The 19,668-nt window shown below is 38.2% G+C and overlaps 1 long non-coding RNA gene and 6 other non-coding genes across 8 annotated transcripts in view; 1 reads left to right on the forward strand and 6 right to left on the reverse strand.

Moving 5' to 3' along the window:
- The window catches only part of LOC147840776 (uncharacterized), a 1,215,461-nt gene that overhangs the window by 1,030,850 nt on the left and 164,943 nt on the right, over positions 1-19,668 (forward strand). The window lies entirely within an intron of this gene.
- On the reverse strand, positions 398-613 carry LOC137487646 (small nucleolar RNA U3). Its single transcript, XR_015508135.1, has one exon. It is a non-coding gene; the product is annotated as a small nucleolar RNA U3 (small nucleolar RNA).
- On the reverse strand, positions 2,891-3,104 carry LOC141377717 (small nucleolar RNA U3). The gene has a single exon (XR_015508148.1). It is a non-coding gene; the product is annotated as a small nucleolar RNA U3 (small nucleolar RNA).
- LOC141377722 (small nucleolar RNA U3) lies at positions 5,390-5,605 on the reverse strand. The gene has a single exon (XR_015508155.1). It is a non-coding gene; the product is annotated as a small nucleolar RNA U3 (small nucleolar RNA).
- LOC141377711 (small nucleolar RNA U3) lies at positions 7,859-8,074 on the reverse strand. Its single transcript, XR_015508136.1, has one exon. It is a non-coding gene; the product is annotated as a small nucleolar RNA U3 (small nucleolar RNA).
- On the reverse strand, positions 10,351-10,566 carry LOC141377708 (small nucleolar RNA U3). The gene has a single exon (XR_015508128.1). It is a non-coding gene; the product is annotated as a small nucleolar RNA U3 (small nucleolar RNA).
- LOC141377712 (small nucleolar RNA U3) lies at positions 18,154-18,369 on the reverse strand. The gene has a single exon (XR_015508137.1). It is a non-coding gene; the product is annotated as a small nucleolar RNA U3 (small nucleolar RNA).

Here is a 19,668-nt window from a genome sequence, read left to right on the forward strand (position 1 = left end):
CTTTAGGATGTGGTTTCCACGAAATATGTATTTCTATTTTCCCTTTGCTGCTTTTATTCACGTCATATTAATCTCAACTTTTGGTTAGTTTTCTACCAATAGATTTTCCTTCAGTAAATATTCTTGGATTAACATTCTAGTGGTTGAATCGTAGACTTAAGTTTATTTTTACTCTATGCAGTAACATTTTTGGCATACACAATCTAGATGCACGTTGTTAAAATCTACACCTACATCGCAGTTCCTTTGTCAAGAACAGCAGAGCTTTAGTTATCAAATTCAATATAGATCATGCTTTCTCAAGCAATACGATATCCAGCCTTGCTAGCACCGTCGACAAGACCTATTGAAGAGCATTCTTAGATGATTCAGTCTGATATTAACAATTTTATCTTGAGCCACTCTGCTCATACTCTTTTCCTCCTCTGTTGTGAGACACAACGAGGAACATTCATCAATGATCCAGAGCACATGAATTGAATCATCTCTCTGCATCTGATTCACGCTAAGAAAAGAGCATCAAGAATCATCATCGTGGTTTGGGAGACTCATCACTTTAGAAACACATTTCCTAGTTAAGAACTATAGAAATGATCCCTGAAAGTATAGTCTTAACTTCCCAACTGCAGAAGGAGCTGGAGTCGCTTCCGACCCTCACGGTCTTAGTGACGGTTACTTCAACACAAGCACTCACTCACATGCACGAAACAGTGATTAGAAAAGTAACACCTGCAACGTTTTTTGTCTTTAAAAATGATGTACGCTTAAAATATGTGAACACTTTGAACACATGCAGCTGTAAAAATGCATTTAATAACTCTTGTTAATAACTAAAGTTGGTAAATTGTGCGTAATCTATTTGTATGTAATTTGATAATTATGTACCCTCTTCTCTGTGTTTTTTTTCTTTCTTTTCTTTTTCTTTGGTGGTGGGCCTTACCGCCAATATTGATGAGACGACCTACAGAGAGGAGGTGCACACTCTGACGCAGCGGTGTCAGGAAAACCACCTCTCGCTCAACACCAGCAAAACCAAGAAGCTGGTGGTGTATTTCAGGAGATAGAAGAAAGCACACACTCATATCGCCATCAACGGGACGCCAGTAGAGAGAGTCAGCACTTTCAAGTTTCTTGGAATCCACATCGCTGAGGATTTGACATGGACTGCTCACACAAACTCCGTGCTGAGAAAGGCACAACAACGCCTCTTCTTCCTCGGGCGTTTCAAGAGATTTGGAATGAGCCCCCATATTCTCCGCACGTTCTACACCTGGATTGTGGAGAGCATCCTGACTAGCTGTATCACCACCTGGTATGTTAACAGCACCAGCGGCAATCGCAAAGGCCTGCATTGGATTGTGCGAACTGCTGGATGCGTAGTAGGAGTTGAGCCTCCCTCCCTCCCTCCAGAACATCTACACCACGCAGTGCATGAGGAAAGCCAAGAGAATCATCAACGACTCTATCCACCCAAGCCATAGACTTTTCTCTCTTCTTGCCTTCAGGCAGACGGTTCCGCAGAATCCGGTCACGCACCAGCCGACTGAAGGAAGGCTTCTTCCCTCAGACCATAAGGCCGTTGAACACTTAACACACCTCACACAGACTCTTCCATACCCCTCAGTGCACACCATCAATATGTAGCATGCACTGCACTTTAACCAATCCATACTTGAAACAATACTGTCTTCAGCTATGGGTACACCTATTCGTTGTACATATCGCTGTCAACACTGCCAATTTTACATTGTCCTGTTTTTTGGAAGTGTGCTGTTGTATGTTGTTGTATTCTGCACTGTCTCTGTGTTGCTCTATTTGTATTTTGCTCTGTCTCGAGCCAGCAGCTAAGCTTTTATTCATCATAGCACACGTGCTGCTGATGATGTGACAATAAATGTGATTTGATTTATTTTTCTTTATTTGTTTTACTTATTTATTCCATTGTTGTTAAGAAATGTCAAGTAATTTAGTTGTATAAGAAAAGTGTACATGCTGGTTCTTCTTAGTAAAAAAAAAATAATAATAATAGTAAAAACGTAAAATTGCTTATTTTTGTTAGCATTTTTATACATGCTTTATCATTTCCACACAAATAATGGCAGTTAAATCCTCACAAGTTAGCATGACATATCGGAGGATTTTGAAAAAACAAAGCAATTGTTATTGGATTTAATATATAGTGTTCAGTATTTCTAAAAGCGACATTTAGGTTCTCGACTTTTGGAAGATTTTGAAGATGTGTTACAGTTGCCACTTTTGTCAGTACCACACTTTTTTTCTGCCAACGACAAAAAAAAAAAAAAAAAAGGCAGCGTGGTTCGATTTTGGAATGTAAAATGGCGTTCGGTGTGATCGGACCACTTTTACCGAAAGTTTATCATATGCTGAAGAATACTAGCTGTGCAGATAGCTCATGGGTTTGTTTCGAAGCTTTGAAAGGCTATTTTCACCCATCACTACCATAATAATAATGTTTTGTTTAATGTGATATTTCTTTAGGATGTGGTTTCCACGAAATATGTATTTCTATTTTCCCTTTGCTGCTTTTATTCACGTCATATTAATCTCAACTTTTGGTTCGTTTTCTACCAATAGATTTTCCTTCAGTAAATATTCTTGGATTAACATTCTAGTGGTTAAATCGTAGACTTAAGTTTATTTTTACTCTATGCAGTAACATTTTTGGCATACACAATCTAGATGCACGTTGTTAAAATCTACACCTACATCGCAGTTCCTTTGTCAAGAACAGCAGAGCTTTAGTTTTCAAATTCAACATAGATCATGCTTTCTCAAGCAACACGATATCCAGCCTTGCTAGCACCGTCGACAAGACTTATTGAAGAGCATTCTTAGATGATTCAGTCTGATATTAACAATTTTATCTTGAGCCACTCTGCTCATACTCTTTTCCTCCTCTGTTGTGACACAACGAGGAACATTCATCAATGATCCAGAGCACATGAATTGAATCATCTCTCTGCATCTGATTCATGCTAAGAAAAGAGTATCAAGAATCATCATCGTGGTTTGGGAGACTCATCACTTTAGAAACACATTTCCTAGTTAAGAACTATAGAAATGATCCCTGAAAGTATAGCCTTAACTTCCCAACTGCAGAAGGAGCTGTAGTCACTTCCGACCCTCACGGTCTTAGTGACGGTTACTTCAACACAAGCACTCACTCACATGCACAAAACAGTGATTAGAAAAGTAACACCTGCAACGTTTTTTGTCTTTAAAAATGATGTACGCTTAAAATATGTGAACACTTTGAACACATGCAGCTGTAAAAATGCATTTAATAACTCTTGTTAATAACTAAAGTTGGTAAATTGTGCGTAATCTATTTGTATGTCATTTGATAATTATGTACCCTCTTCTCTGTGTTTTTTTTCTTTCTTTTCTTTTTCTTTGGTGGTGGGCCTTACCGCCAATAATGATGAGACGACCTACAGAGAGGAGGTGCACACTCTGACGCAGAGGTGTCAGGAAAACCACCTCTCGCTCAACACCAGCAAAACCAAGAAGCTGGTGGTGGATTTCAGGAGATAGAAGAAAGCACACACTCTTATCGCCATCAACGAGACACCAGTAGAGAGAGTCAGCACTTTCAAGTATCTTGGACTCCACATCGCTGAGGATTTGACATGGACTGCTCACACAAACTCCGTGCTGAGAAAGGCACAACAACGCCTCTTCTTCCTCGGGCGTTTCAAGAGATTTGGAATGAGCCCCCATATTCTCCGCACGTTCTACACCTGGATTGTGGAGAGCATCCTGACTAGCTGTATCACCACCTGGTATGGTAACAGCACCAGCGGCAATCGCAAAGGCCTGCATTGGATTGTGCGAACTGCTGGATGCGTAGTAGGAGTTGAGCCTCCCTCCCTCCCTCCAGAACATCTACACCACGCAGTGCATGAGGAAAGCCAAGAGAATCATCAGCGACTCTATCCACCCAAGCCATAGACTTTTCTCTCTGCTGCCTTCAGGCAGATGGTTCCGCAGAATCCGGTCACGCATCAGCCGACTGAAGGAAGGCTTCTTCCCTCAGACCATAAGGCCGTTGAACACTTAACACACCTCACACAGACTCTTCCATACCCCTCAGTGCACACCATCAATATGTAGCATGCACTACACTTTAACCAATCCATACTTGAAACAATACTGTCTTCAGCTATGGGTACACCTATTCATTGTACATATCGCTGTCAACACTGCCAATTTTACATTGTCCTGTTTTTTGGAAGTGTGCTGTTGTATGTTGTTGTATTCTGCACTGTCTCTGTGTTGCTCTATTTGTATTTTGCTCTGTCTCGAGCCAGCAGCTAAGCTTTTATTCATCATAGCACACGTGCTGCTGATGATGTGACAATAAATGTGATTTGATTTATTTTTCTTTATTTGTTTTACTTATTTATTCCATTGTTGTTAAGAAATGTCAAGTAATTTAGTTGTATAAGAAAAGTGTACATGCTGGTTCTTCTTAGTAAAAAAAAATAACAATAATAATAGTAAAAACGTAAAATTGCTTATTTTTGTTAGCATTTTTATACATGCTTTATCATTTCCACACAAATGATGGCAGTTAAATCCTCACAACAGGTTAGCATGACATATCGGAGGATTTTGAAAAAACAAAGCAATTGTTATTGGATTTAATATATAGTGTTCAGTTTTTCTAAAAGCGACATTTAGGTTCTCGACTTTTGGAAGATTTTAAAGATGTGTTACAGTTGCCACTTTTGTCAGTACCACACTTTTTTTCTGCCAACGACAAAAAAAAAAAAAAAAAAAAAAGGCAGCGTGGTGCGATTTTGGAATGTAAAATCGCGTTCGGTGTGATCGGACCACTTTTACCGAAAGTTTATCATATGCTGAAGAATACTAGCTGTGCAGACAGCTCATGGGTTTGTTTCGAAGCTTTGAAAGGCTATTTTCACCCATCACTACCATAATAATAATGTTTTGTTTAATGTGATATTTCTTTAGGATGTGGTTTCCACGAAATATGTATTTCTATTTTCCCTTTGCTGCTTTTATTCACGTCATATTAATCTCAACTTTTGGTTCGTTTTCTACCAATAGATTTTCCTTCAGTAAACATTCTTGGATTAACATTCTAGTGGTTAAATCGTAGACTTAAGTTTATTTTTACTCTATGCAGTAACATTTTTGGCATATACAATCTAGATGCACGTTGTTAAAATCTACACCTACATCGCAGTTCCTTTGTCAAGAACAGCAGAGCTTTAGTTGTCAAATTCAACATAGATCATGCTTTCTCAAGCAACACGATATCCAGCCTTGCTAGCACTGTCGACAAGACTTATTGAAGAGCATTCTTAGATGATTCAGTCTGATATTAACAATTTTATCTTGAGCCACTCTGCTCATACTCTTTTCCTCCTCTGTTGTGAGCCACAACGAGGAATATTCATCAATGATCCAGAACACATGAATTGAATCATCTCTCTGCATCTGATTCACGCTAAGAAAAGAGTATCAAGAATCATCATCGAGGTTTGGGAGACTCATCACTTTAGAAACACATTTCCTAGTTAAGAACTATAGAAATGATCCCTGAAAGTATAGTCTTAACTTCCCAACTGCAGAAGGAGCTGGAGTCGCTTCCGACCCTCACGGTCTTAGTGACGGTTACTTCAACACAAGCACTCACTCACATGCACGAAACAGTGATTAGAAAAGTAACACCTGCAACGTTTTTTGTCTTTAAAAATGATGTACGCTTAAAATATGTGAACACTTTGAACACATGCAGCTGTAAAAATGCATTTAATAACTCTTGTTAATAACTAAAGTTGGTAAATTGTGCGTAATCTATTTGTATGTAATTTGATAATTATGTACCCTCTTCTCTGTGTTTTTTTTCTTTCTTTTCTTTTTCTTTGGTGGTGGGCCTTACCGCCAATAATGATGAGACGACCTACAGAGAGGAGGTGCACACTCTGACGCAGCGGTGTCAGGAAAACCAAGAAGCTGGTGGTGGATTTCAGGAGATAGAAGAAAGCACACACTCTTATCGCCATCGACGGGACGCCAGTAGAGAGAGTCAGCACTTTCAAGTTTCTTGGACTCCACATCGTTGAGGATTTGACATGGACTGCTCACACAAACTCCGTGCTGAGAAAGGCACAACAACGTCTCTTCTTCCTCGGGCGTTTCAAGAGATTTGGAATGAGCCCCCATATTCTCCGCACGTTCTACACCTGGATTGTGGAGAGCATCCTGACTGGCTGTATCACCACCTGGTATGGTAACAGCACCAGCGGCAATCGCAAAGGCCTGCATTGGATTGTGCGAACTGCTGGATGCGTAGTAGGAGTTGAGCCTCCCTCCCTCCAGAACATCTACACCACGCAGTGCATGAGGAAAGCCAAGAGAATCATCAACGACTCTATCCACCCAAGCCATAGACTTTTCTCTCTTCTTGCCTTCAGGCAGACGGTTCCGCAGAATCCGGTCACGCACCAGCCGACTGAAGGAAGGCTTCTTCCCTCAGACCATAAGGCCGTTGAACACTTAACACACCTCACACAGACTCTTCCATACCCCTCAGTGCACACCATCAATATGTAGCATGCACTGCACTTTAACCAATCCATACTTGAAACAATACTGTCTTCAGCTATGGGTACACCTATTCATTGTACATATCGCTGTCAACACTGCCAATTTTACATTGTCCTGTTTTTTGGAAGTGTGCTGTTGTATGTTGTTGTATTCTGCACTGTCTCTGTGTTGCTCTATTTGTATTTTGCTCTGTCTCGAGCCAGCAGCTAAGCTTTTATTCATCATAGCACACGTGCTGCTGATGATGTGACAATAAATGTGATTTGATTTAGTTTTCTTTATTTGTTTTACTTATTTATTCCATTGTTGTTAAGAAATGTCAAGGAATTTAGTTGTATAAGAAAAGTGTACATGCTGGTTCTTCTTAGTAAAAAAAAAAAATAATAATAGTAAAAACGTAAAATTGCTTATTTTTGTTAGCATTTTTATACATGCTTTATCATTTCCACACAAATGATGGCAGTTAAATCCTCACAACAAGTTAGCATGACATATCGGAGGATTTTGAAAAAACAAAGCAATTGTTATTGGATTTAATATATAGTGTTCAGTTTTTCTAAAAGCGACATTTAGGTTCTCGACTTTTGGAAGATTTTGAAGATGTGTTACAGTTGCCACTTTTGTCAGTACCACACTTTTTTTCTGCCAACGACAAAAAAAAAAAAAAAAAAAAAAGGCAGCGTGGTGCGATTTTGGAATGTAAAATGGCGTTCGGTGTGATCGGACCACTTTTACCGAAAGTTTATCATATGCTGAAGAATACTAGCTGTGCAGATAGCTCATGGGTTTGTTTCGAAGCTTTGAAAGGCTATTTTCACCCATCACTACCATAATAATAATGTTTTGTTTAATGTGATATTTCTTTAGGATGTGGTTTCCACGAAATATGTATTTCTATTTTCCCTTTGCTGCTTTTATTCACGTCATATTAATCTCAACTTTTGGTTCGTTTTCTACCAATAGATTTTCCTTCAGTAAATATTCTTGGATTAACATTCTAGTGGTTGAATCGTAGACTTAAGTTTATTTTTACTCTATGCAGTAACATTTTTGGCATACACAATCTAGATGCACGTTGTTAAAATCTACACCTACATCGCAGTTCCTTTGTCAAGAACAGCAGAGCTTTAGTTATCAAATTCAATATAGATCATGCTTTCTCAAGCAATACGATATCCAGCCTTGCTAGCACCGTCGACAAGACCTATTGAAGAGCATTCTTAGATGATTCAGTCTGATATTAACAATTTTATCTTGAGCCACTCTGCTCATACTCTTTTCCTCCTCTGTTGTGAGACACAACGAGGAACATTCATCAATGATCCAGAGCACATGAATTGAATCATCTCTCTGCATCTGATTCACGCTAAGAAAAGAGCATCAAGAATCATCATCGTGGTTTGGGAGACTCATCACTTTAGAAACACATTTCCTAGTTAAGAACTATAGAAATGATCCCTGAAAGTATAGTCTTAACTTCCCAACTGCAGAAGGAGCTGGAGTCGCTTCCGACCCTCACGGTCTTAGTGACGGTTACTTCAACACAAGCACTCACTCACATGCACGAAACAGTGATTAGAAAAGTAACACCTGCAACGTTTTTTGTCTTTAAAAATGATGTACGCTTAAAATATGTGAACACTTTGAACACATGCAGCTGTAAAAATGCATTTAATAACTCTTGTTAATAACTAAAGTTGGTAAATTGTGCCTAATCTATTTGTATGTAATTTGATAATTATGTACCCTCTTCTCTGTGTTTTTTTTCTTTCTTTTCTTTTTCTTTGGTGGTGGGCCTTACCGCCAGTATTGATGAGACGACCTACAGAGAGGAGGTGCACACTCTGACGCAGCGGTGTCAGGAAAACCACCTCTCGCTCAACACCAGCAAAACCAAGAAGCTGGTGGTGTATTTCAGGAGATAGAAGAAAGCACACACTCATATCGCCATCAACGGGACGCCAGTAGAGAGAGTCAGCACTTTCAAGTTTCTTGGAATCCACATCGCTGAGGATTTGACATGGACTGCTCACACAAACTCCGTGCTGAGAAAGGCACAACAACGCCTCTTCTTCCTCGGGCGTTTCAAGAGATTTGGAATGAGCCCCCATATTCTCCGCACGTTCTACACCTGGATTGTGGAGAGCATCCTGACTAGCTGTATCACCACCTGGTATGTTAACAGCACCAGCGGCAATCGCAAAGGCCTGCATTGGATTGTGCGAACTGCTGGATGCGTAGTAGGAGTTGAGCCTCCCTCCCTCCCTCCAGAACATCTACACCACGCAGTGCATGAGGAAAGCCAAGAGAATCATCAGCGACTCTATCCACCCAAGCCATAGACTTTTCTCTCTGCTGCCTTCAGGCAGACGGTTCCGCAGAATCCGGTCACGCACCAGCCGACTGAAGGAAGGCTTCTTCCCTCAGACCATAAGGCCGTTGAACACTTAACACACCTCACACAGACTCTTCCATACCCCTCAGTGCACACCATCAATATGTAGCATGCACTACACTTTAACCAATCCATACTTGAAACAATACTGTCTTCAGCTATGGGTATACCTATTCGTTGTACATATCGCTGTCAACACTGCCAATTTTACATTGTCCTGTTTTTTGGAAGTGTGCTGTTGTATGTTGTTGTATTCTGCACTGTCTCTGTGTTGCTCTATTTGTATTTTGCTCTGTCTCGAGCCAGCAGCTAAGCTTTTATTCATCATAGCACACGTGCTGCTGATGATGTGACAATAAATGTGATTTGATTTATTTTTCTTTATTTGTTTTACTTATTTATTCCATTGTTGTTAAGAAATGTCAAGTAATTTAGTTGTATAAGAAAAGTGTACATGCTGGTTCTTCTTAGTAAAAAAAAAATAATAATAATAGTAAAAACGTAAAATTGCTTATTTTTGTTAGCATTTTTATACATGCTTTATCATTTCCACACAAATGATGGCAGTTAAATCCTCACAAGTTAGCATGACATATCGGAGGATTTTGAAAAAACAAAGCAATTGTTATTGGATTTAATATATAGTGTTCAGTATTTCTAAAAGCGACATTTAGGTTCTCGACTTTTGGAAGATTTTGAAGATGTGTTACAGTTGCCACTTTTGTCAGTACCACACTTTTTTTCTGCCAACGACAAAAAAAAAAAAAAAAAAGGCAGCGTGGTTCGATTTTGGAATGTAAAATGGCGTTCGGTGTGATCGGACCACTTTTACCGAAAGTTTATCATATGCTGAAGAATACTAGCTGTGCAGATAGCTCATGGGTTTGTTTCGAAGCTTTGAAAGGCTATTTTCACCCATCACTACCATAATAATAATGTTTTGTTTAATGTGATATTTCTTTAGGATGTGGTTTCCACGAAATATGTATTTCTATTTTCCCTTTGCTGCTTTTATTCACGTCATATTAATCTCAACTTTTGGTTCGTTTTCTACCAATAGATTTTCCTTCAGTAAATATTCTTGGATTAACATTCTAGTGGTTAAATCGTAGACTTAAGTTTATTTTTACTCTATGCAGTAACATTTTTGGCATACACAATCTAGATGCACGTTGTTAAAATCTACACCTACATCGCAGTTCCTTTGCCAAGAACAGCAGAGCTTTAGTTTTCAAATTCAACATAGATCATGCTTTCTCAAGCAACACGATATCCAGCCTTGCTGGCACCGTCGACAAGACTTATTGAAGAGCATTCTTAGATGATTCAGTCTGATATTAATAATTTTATCTTGAGCCACTCTGCTCATACTCTTTTCCTCCTCTGTTGTGAGACACAACGAGGAACATTCATCAATGATCCAGAGCACATGAATTGAATCATCTCTCTGCATCTGATTCATGCTAAGAAAAGAGTATCAAGAATCATCATCGTGGTTTGGGAGACTCATCACTTTAGAAACACATTTCCTAGTTAAGAACTATAGAAATGATCCCTGAAAGTATAGTCTTAACTTCCCAACTGCAGAAGGAGCTGTAGTCGCTTCCGACCCTCACGGTCTTAGTGACGGTTACTTCAACACAAGCACTCACTCACATGCACAAAACAGTGATTAGAAAAGTAACACCTGCAACGTTTTTTGTCTTTAAAAATGATGTACGCTTAAAATATGTGAACACTTTGAACACATGCAGCTGTAAAAATGCATTTAATAACTCTTGTTAATAACTAAAGTTGGTAAATTGTGCGTAATGTATTTGTATGTCATTTGATAATTATGTACCCTCTTCTCTGTGTTTTTTTTCTTTCTTTTCTTTTTCTTTGGTGGTGGGCCTTACCGCCAATAATGATGAGACGACCTACAGAGAGGAGGTGCACACTCTGACGCAGAGGTGTCAGGAAAACCACCTCTCGCTCAACACCAGCAAAACCAAGAAGCTGGTGGTGGATTTCAGGAGATAGAAGAAAGCACACACTCTTATCGCCATCAACGAGACACCAGTAGAGAGAGTCAGCACTTTCAAGTATCTTGGACTCCACATCGCGGGCAACCGAAATGACCGGAGCGGAGGAGACCGGCGGGTGGCAACACTGAGTTGTGAATGAGACCAAGATGGGCGGAAGGGAAGTAGAATCCGGAAGTGAGTTGGATATGGAGGATGAATTAGATGGCGGGGAAGATGAAAGAAAAACAAGTAGCAAGTGGACTTTAGTAGAAAAGCGAAAAAGGAGAAAAGATTGGAGCCAGACTTCAGGAACAGAGAGTGAGAGAGAATGTCACCAGGTGAGCAAAATAAAGCAGGAGTATAAAATAATGGTGAAATTTTTGTCAGGGGACGCAAGTAATTTGAATCCTTTGAAACTGACAAAATCTTTAAAAGAAACAGTTGGAAACATAGAAAGTGCAAAAATGCTGAGAGATGGGAAAATGATCATTTTCTGTAAAGATAGCAAACAACAAAAAGTTGCTTTAGGGTTAAAGTCTATATTAGGACAAAAAGTCACTAGTCAAATAATGGGAGAAAAGAAATGGACGAGAGGAGTCATTACGGGAATACCAACAAATATAGCTGTAGAAACAATTAAGAAAAGCATTACGGGAGCAAAAGTGATAGATGCAAGGAGACTAAAAATAACCCGAAATAATGAGAGAAGTGACAGTCTGTCGATAATGATACACTTTGACGAGGAGAAACTGCCGGAAAGAGTGTATGTTGGATTAATGAGCTATGCAGTAAGACTGTTCATCCCCCCCCCGCTAAGGTGTTACAAGTGCCAAAAATTTGGACATGTTGCAGTAGTGTGCAAAGGAAAACAACGATGTGCAAAATGTGGAGGGGAACATGACTACGGAAAATGTGAAGAAGGTGTGAAACCAAAATGCTGTAATTGTGGGGGAGAACATAGCGCGGGATATGGAGGTTGTCAGGTGAGGAAAAGTGCTGTAAAAGTTCAGAATGTTAAGATCTCTGAAGGAATAACATATGCAGAAGCCATCAAGAAGGTTAAGACGGAAGAAAAGAAAGAAACAGAAGTTAAGGTTGTAGACACAAAAATGAGAAAAGAGTGTTTGGTTCAAGAAATAGATAATTCCATGAATATTCAAAATAAGATGGAATTTTTGACCTTTATGGTAGAAGTGGTAAATTGCTCGGCCCAAACTGAAAGTAGAACAGAAAGAACAAGAATAATTCTAAGAGCAGCGGAAAAGTACTTGAATGTTGTAGGAATAACAGTTGAACAGATAAATGAGAAACTAAAGACGAATGTAGCAATCTCTCAGTCATCATGTGGAGAAGTATAATGGTGTTTTTAATCTTGCAGTGGAATGCAAGAAGTCTGATATCAAATGGATTAGAATTTAAAAAATGGATAGATGATTTTAAGATAAAACCACATGTAATATGTGTACAAGAATCTTGGCTAAAACCCAATTTAAATTATGTGGTTCAAGGATACGAAATAGTAAGAAAAGATAGGAAAAAAGGAAATGGGGGAGGAGTGCTTACTTTAGTTAAGGCAGGGGTTGCATACAGGGAGATAAAAGTAAACGAGGAATATGAATCAATAGTAATAGATGTAAGGGCAGAAAATCGTAACATAAGAGTGATAAATTTCTACAACCCCTGTAAGAGATTGAATATCGATCTAACTAAAAATATAGGAATAGAGGGACATGATAACATAATATGGTGCGGAGATTTTAATGCACATAGTACCTTGTGGGGATGTGTAAATAATGATCAAAATGGGCAGGTAATAGAAGAAATATTAGATTCCAATGAGTTAGTATGTTTAAATGATGGAAAAATAACAAGAGTGGATGTATTAAGAGGAAGAAATTCAGTCATAGATTTAACAATAGTATCCAATAACTTAGCAAGGCAATGTGAATGGGAAGTCTTATATCATAGTACTTTAGGGAGTGATCATTATCCTATAAAATGTTCAATAGGGGTAGAAGTAGATGAATGTCATGAGGAGAAAATGACAAGATGGAGATTTAAAGGTGCTAATTGGGAAAAATTTAAAGAGATTTGTGAAAATAAAATGCTTAGTACAAAATTTAACTTTGAGGAAATAGAAGATACAAATAACAAAATTAATGCAGTTTTATGTAGTGCAGCACAAGAGGTTATAGGGAGAAATAAAGGGGGGAAAATTAAAAAGGCTGTACCATGGTGGACAGAAAAATGTAATGAGGTAATTAAAATCAGGAATAAAGCTTTAAAAAAAGTTAAAAAGACATACTCTTTTGACGACTTTATAAAGTATAGGAGAACCCAAGCAGAAGTAAGGAAGGTAATAAGGACAACAAAAAGAAATTATTGGAGAAAATTCTGTGATGAAATTGGCACAGATATAGATATAAATGATATGTGGAATATGATCAAGAAAATGGGTGGAAAGCAAATAAATAAAAATATTCCAGCTTTAATAAAAGAAGGTAAATACATAATGACCAATGAAGAAAAAGCAGAGGAGTTGGTAGAAGTATTTGTTAAGGTTCACAGTAATAATAACTTATCAGACAGTATGAGAATAAAAAGGGAACAAATCATAAAAGAAAATCCAAATGTATTAACACAAAAATTACCAACTGGGGACACATTGGATGCAGATTTTACTATACATGAACTGAAGCAGGTAATACAGAATTTAAAATGTACATCTCCAGGTAAAGATGAAATTTGTTATGAAATGATAAAACATCTTTCAGATACATCACTAATTAGACTTCTAAAGCTCTTCAATAAAATATGGGAAGTGGGAAAACTTCCTATGACTTGGAAACATGGAGTGATAATTCCAATTGGAAAACCGGGCAAAGAGAATACAGTAGCAACAAATTATAGACCAATTGCGTTGACATCCAATTTATGTAAGATAATGGAGAAGTTAATAGTATCTCGGCTAAATTATGTGTTAGAAAGTAAAAATCTTTTAAATCATTATCAGAGTGGATTTAGAAAAGGACGAAGTACAATGGATCCAGTTTTATGTTTAGAATCTGAAATTAGGAAAGCAATGATGAATAAGGAGGTGTTAATAGGGATATTCTTCGATATCGAAAAGGCATATGATATGCTTTGGAAAGAAGGAGTATTAATTAAATTAGATAATATGGGAATCAAAGGAAAAATGTACAATTGGATTATGGACTTTTTGTTTAACAGAACTATTCAGGTAAGGGTAGGAACAAGTTATTCTAGCATACATTCTATAGATAATGGGACCCCACAGGGTAGTGTATGCAGCCCGGTATTATTTAACATTATGATTAATGATATATTTGAAACGGTTGGACAAGATATAGGCAAGTCTTTATATGCAGATGACGGTGCTTTGTGGAAAAGGGGAAGAAACGTAGAATATGTTAAAGAAAAAATGCAAAAAGCAGTTAATGAAGTGGAAAATTGGGTAAATAAATGGAGCTTTAAACTGTCTGTAGAAAAAACCAAAGTGATGTGTTTCTCAAAAAAAAGGAAATCCCCAAATATCATAATAAATCTATATGGGCAAGAGTTAGAGCAGGTTCAAGAAATCAGGTTCCTAGGAGTATGGATAGACTCAAAACTTACATTTACAACCCATATAAAGAAAATACAAGATAAATGCAAAAAACGATTAAATATTCTAAGATGTTTGGCAGGAGTAGAGTGGGGTGCTACCAGAAATGCATTAAAAAGAATATACTGTGCTATGATAAGGCCAATTTTAGATTATGGCAGTATAGTATATTGCTCAGCATCTAAATCTCAGCTACAAAAAATTAGTGTTATTCAAAATCAAGCATTAAGAATAGGAAGTGGAGCATTTCGAACATCGCCCATTCCAGCGATTCAGGTGGAAATGGCAGAACAACCAATAAAGTATAGAACACTTAAGCTGAAAATGGCATATTGGAGCACTATAAGAGGGCATGCAGATACACACCCAGTAAAAGCAATAATCAAAAACTGTTGGGAACATGAATATAGCAAGAACAGGAGTTTCGGGTGGAATGCAGAATTGGAGGCCAGGAAATTAGGATTGGATCAAATAAAAATAGGACCTACATTAACTATACCAGATACACCTCACTGGATGTTTCAAGTGCCACAAGTTGATTTACAGATACACAGTATAATTAAGGATAAGAACAGGAGTCTGTCTAAAGATAATATAGTAAGACGATATCTAAAACAAAAATATTTAAATTATACACAAATATATACAGATGGGTCTAAAAATCCAGACAATGGTTATACAGCAGCAGCTCTATATATTCCTAACAATAAACAAAATGTTTCAGTGAGGTTAAGTAATCATATATCAGTTTTCTCAACAGAATTAATGGCAATATCAATGGCAATACAGTGGGTGGAACAAAATCAGCCATCAAGAGTAGTGGTGTGCTCTGATTCATACTCAGCACTACATTGTTTGAATATGGGGACCTCAGAAACACGACAGGATCTACTAAATGAAATATTTCAAAACATAAATAAAATAAACCAAATAGGAGTAACAGTAAAATTTTTATGGATCCCTGCTCATGTAGGAGTAGAAGGAAATGAAATAGTAGATAAGATGGCAAAAACAGCATTGGGGAAAGATGAGGTGGATATTGAGATCCCGCTATCTAAAACAGAAATAAAATATATTATAAATAAATCAGTAAATAATCTTTGGCAAGAGGACTGGGATTCAGAATCAAAAGGAAGACATCTGTATAATATACAAAATAAAGTGGGGAAAGAAAGGAAAGTATATGGGAACAGGAAGGAAGACACAGTCATATCCAGACTTCGTATAGGTCATTCCAATTTAAACAATTCACTATTCAAGATAGGGAAAAGGGAAACAGAATGCTGCAGACATTGTGGACAGATCGAAACCATAGAACATGTATTAATCAAGTGCACAAAATATAGAAGAGAGAGGGACCAGTTTAAAATAAAACTAAGAGATTTGGACATGACAGACATTACAATCACTAACATTTTTAAAAATGCTCAGAAAGAAACAAAGGTATATGATTATCTGCTAAAATTCTTGAGGAGTACAGGTTTGTTTTACAGGATTTAATCGGAAAGAATTATATTTTGGTTATTTAGTTAGTTTTATTTAGATTTTTATTATGAATATTGTTTATTATTAATAATTTACTATGAAAGGGTTTAAAATAGGTATTTTTTATTTTATTTTATTTTATTATTATTTTTTTTTTTAGAGAATAAGTAATAAGCCTTCCACTCATTGAAGTCTCACACTCCAACACAGTAGGTGGCGGTAATGCACCTCAAGCTGGTTTGCCACCCGCCATTAAACGAAAAAGAAGAAGAAGAAGAAGACTCCACATCGCTGAGGATTTGACATGGACTGCTCACACAAACTCCGTGCTGAGAAAGGCACAACAACGCCTCTTCTTCCTCGGGCGTTTCAAGAGATTTGGAATGAGCCCCCATATTCTCCGCACGTTCTACACCTGGATTGTGGAGAGCATCCTGACTGGCTGTATCACCACCTGGTATGGTAACAGCACCAGCGGCAATCGCAAAGGCCTGCATTGGATTGTGCGAACTGCTGGATGTGTAGTAGGAGTTGAGCCTCCCTCCATCCCTCCAGAACATCTACACCACGCAGTGCATGAGGAAAGCCAAGAGAATCATCAGCGACTCTATCCACCCAAGCCATAGACTTTTCTCTCTGCTGCCTTCAGGCAGACGGTTCCGCAGAATCCGGTCACGCACCAGCCGACTGAAGGAAGGCTTCTTCCCTCAGACCATAAGGCCGTTGAACACTTAACACACCTCACACAAACTCTTCCATACCCCTCAGTGCACACCATCAATATGTAGCATGCACTACACTTTAACCAATCCATACTTGAAACAATACTGTCTTCAGCTATGGGTACACCTATTCATTGTACATATCGCTGTCAACACTGCCAATTTTACATTGTCCTGTTTTTTGGAAGTGTGCTGTTGTATGTTGTTGTATTCTGCACTGTCTCTGTGTTGCTCTATTTGTATTTTGCTCTGCCTCGAGCCAGCAGCTAAGCTTTTATTCATCATAGCACACGTGCTGCTGATGATGTGACAATAAATGTGATTTGATTTAGTTTTCTTTATTTGTTTTACTTATTTATTCCATTGTTGTTAAGAAATGTCAAGGAATTTAGTTGTATAAGAAAAGTGTACATGCTGGTTCTTCTTAGTAAAAAAAAAATAATAATAATAGTAAAAACGTAAAATTGCTTATTTTTGTTAGCATTTTTATACATGCTTTATCATTTCCACACAAATGATGGCAGTTAAATCCTCACAACAAGTTAGCATGACATATCGGAGGATTTTGAAAAAACAAAGCAATTGTTATTGGATTTAATATATAGTGTTCAGTTTTTCTAAAAGCGACATTTAGGTTCTCGACTTTTGGAAGATTTTGAAGATGTGTTACAGTTGCCACTTTTGTCAGTACCACACTTTTTTTCTGCCAACGACAAAAAAAAAAAAAAAAAAAAAAAGGCAGCGTGGTGCGATTTTGGAATGTAAAATGGCGTTCGGTGTGATCGGACTACTTTTACCGAAAGTTTATCATATGCTGAAGAATACTAGCTGTGCAGATAGCTCATGGGTTTGTTTCGAAGCTTTGAAAGGCTATTTTCACCCATCACTACCATAATAATAATGTTTTGTTTAATGTGATATTTCTTTAGGATGTGGTTTCCACGAAATATGTATTTCTATTTTCCCTTTGCTGCTTTTATTCACGTCATATTAATCTCAACTTTTGGTTAGTTTTCTACCAATAGATTTTCCTTCAGTAAATATTCTTGGATTAACATTCTAGTGGTTGAATCGTAGACTTAAGTTTATTTTTACTCTATGCAGTAACATTTTTGGCATACACAATCTAGATGCACGTTGTTAAAATCTACACCTACATCGCAGTTCCTTTGTCAAGAACAGCAGAGCTTTAGTTATCAAATTCAATATAGATCATGCTTTCTCAAGCAATACGATATCCAGCCTTGCTAGCACCGTCGACAAGACCTATTGAAGAGCATTCTTAGATGATTCAGTCTGATATTAACAATTTTATCTTGAGCCACTCTGCTCATACTCTTTTCCTCCTCTGTTGTGAGACACAACGAGGAACATTCATCAATGATCCAGAGCACATGAATTGAATCATCTCTCTGCATCTGATTCACGCTAAGAAAAGAGCATCAAGAATCATCATCGTGGTTTGGGAGACTCATCACTTTAGAAACACATTTCCTAGTTAAGAACTATAGAAATGATCCCTGAAAGTATAGTCTTAACTTCCCAACTGCAGAAGGAGCTGGAGTCGCTTCCGACCCTCACGGTCTTAGTGACGGTTACTTCAACACAAGCACTCACTCACATGCACGAAACAGTGATTAGAAAAGTAACACCTGCAACGTTTTTTGTCTTTAAAAATGATGTACGCTTAAAATATGTGAACACTTTGAACACATGCAGCTGTAAAAATGCATTTAATAACTCTTGTTAATAACTAAAGTTGGTAAATTGTGCGTAATCTATTTGTATGTAATTTGATAATTATGTACCCTCTTCTCTGTGTTTTTTTTCTTTCTTTTCTTTTTCTTTGGTGGTGGGCCTTACCGCCAATATTGATGAGACGACCTACAGAGAGGAGGTGCACACTCTGACGCAGCGGTGTCAGGAAAACCACCTCTCGCTCAACACCAGCAAAACCAAGAAGCTGGTGGTGTATTTCAGGAGATAGAAGAAAGCACACACTCATATCGCCATCAACGGGACGCCAGTAGAGAGAGTCAGCACTTTCAAGTTTCTTGGAATCCACATCGCTGAGGATTTGACATGGACTGCTCACACAAACTCCGTGCTGAGAAAGGCACAACAACGCCTCTTCTTCCTCGGGCGTTTCAAGAGATTTGGAATGAGCCCCCATATTCTCCGCACGTTCTACACCTGGATTGTGGAGAGCATCCTGACTAGCTGTATCACCACCTGGTATGTTAACAGCACCAGCGGCAATCGCAAAGGCCTGCATTGGATTGTGCGAACTGCTGGATGCGTAGTAGGAGTTGAGCCTCCCTCCCTCCCTCCAGAACATCTACACCACGCAGTGCATGAGGAAAGCCAAGAGAATCATCAACGACTCTATCCACCCAAGCCATAGACTTTTCTCTCTTCTTGCCTTCAGGCAGACGGTTCCGCAGAATCCGGTCACGCACCAGCCGACTGAAGGAAGGCTTCTTCCCTCAGACCATAAGGCCGTTGAACACTTAACACACCTCACACAGACTCTTCCATACCCCTCAGTGCACACCATCAATATGTAGCATGCACTGCACTTTAACCAATCCATACTTGAAACAATACTGTCTTCAGCTATGGGTACACCTATTCGTTGTACATATCGCTGTCAACACTGCCAATTTTACATTGTCCTGTTTTTTGGAAGTGTGCTGTTGTATGTTGTTGTATTCTGCACTGTCTCTGTGTTGCTCTATTTGTATTTTGCTCTGTCTCGAGCCAGCAGCTAAGCTTTTATTCATCATAGCACACGTGCTGCTGATGATGTGACAATAAATGTGATTTGATTTATTT

The sequence above is a fragment of the Danio rerio genome, chromosome 14 (genome assembly GCF_052040795.2).
Source record: "Danio rerio strain M-AB ecotype USA chromosome 14, GRCz13ab, whole genome shotgun sequence".
Lineage (NCBI taxonomy): Eukaryota > Metazoa > Chordata > Actinopteri > Cypriniformes > Danionidae > Danio > Danio rerio.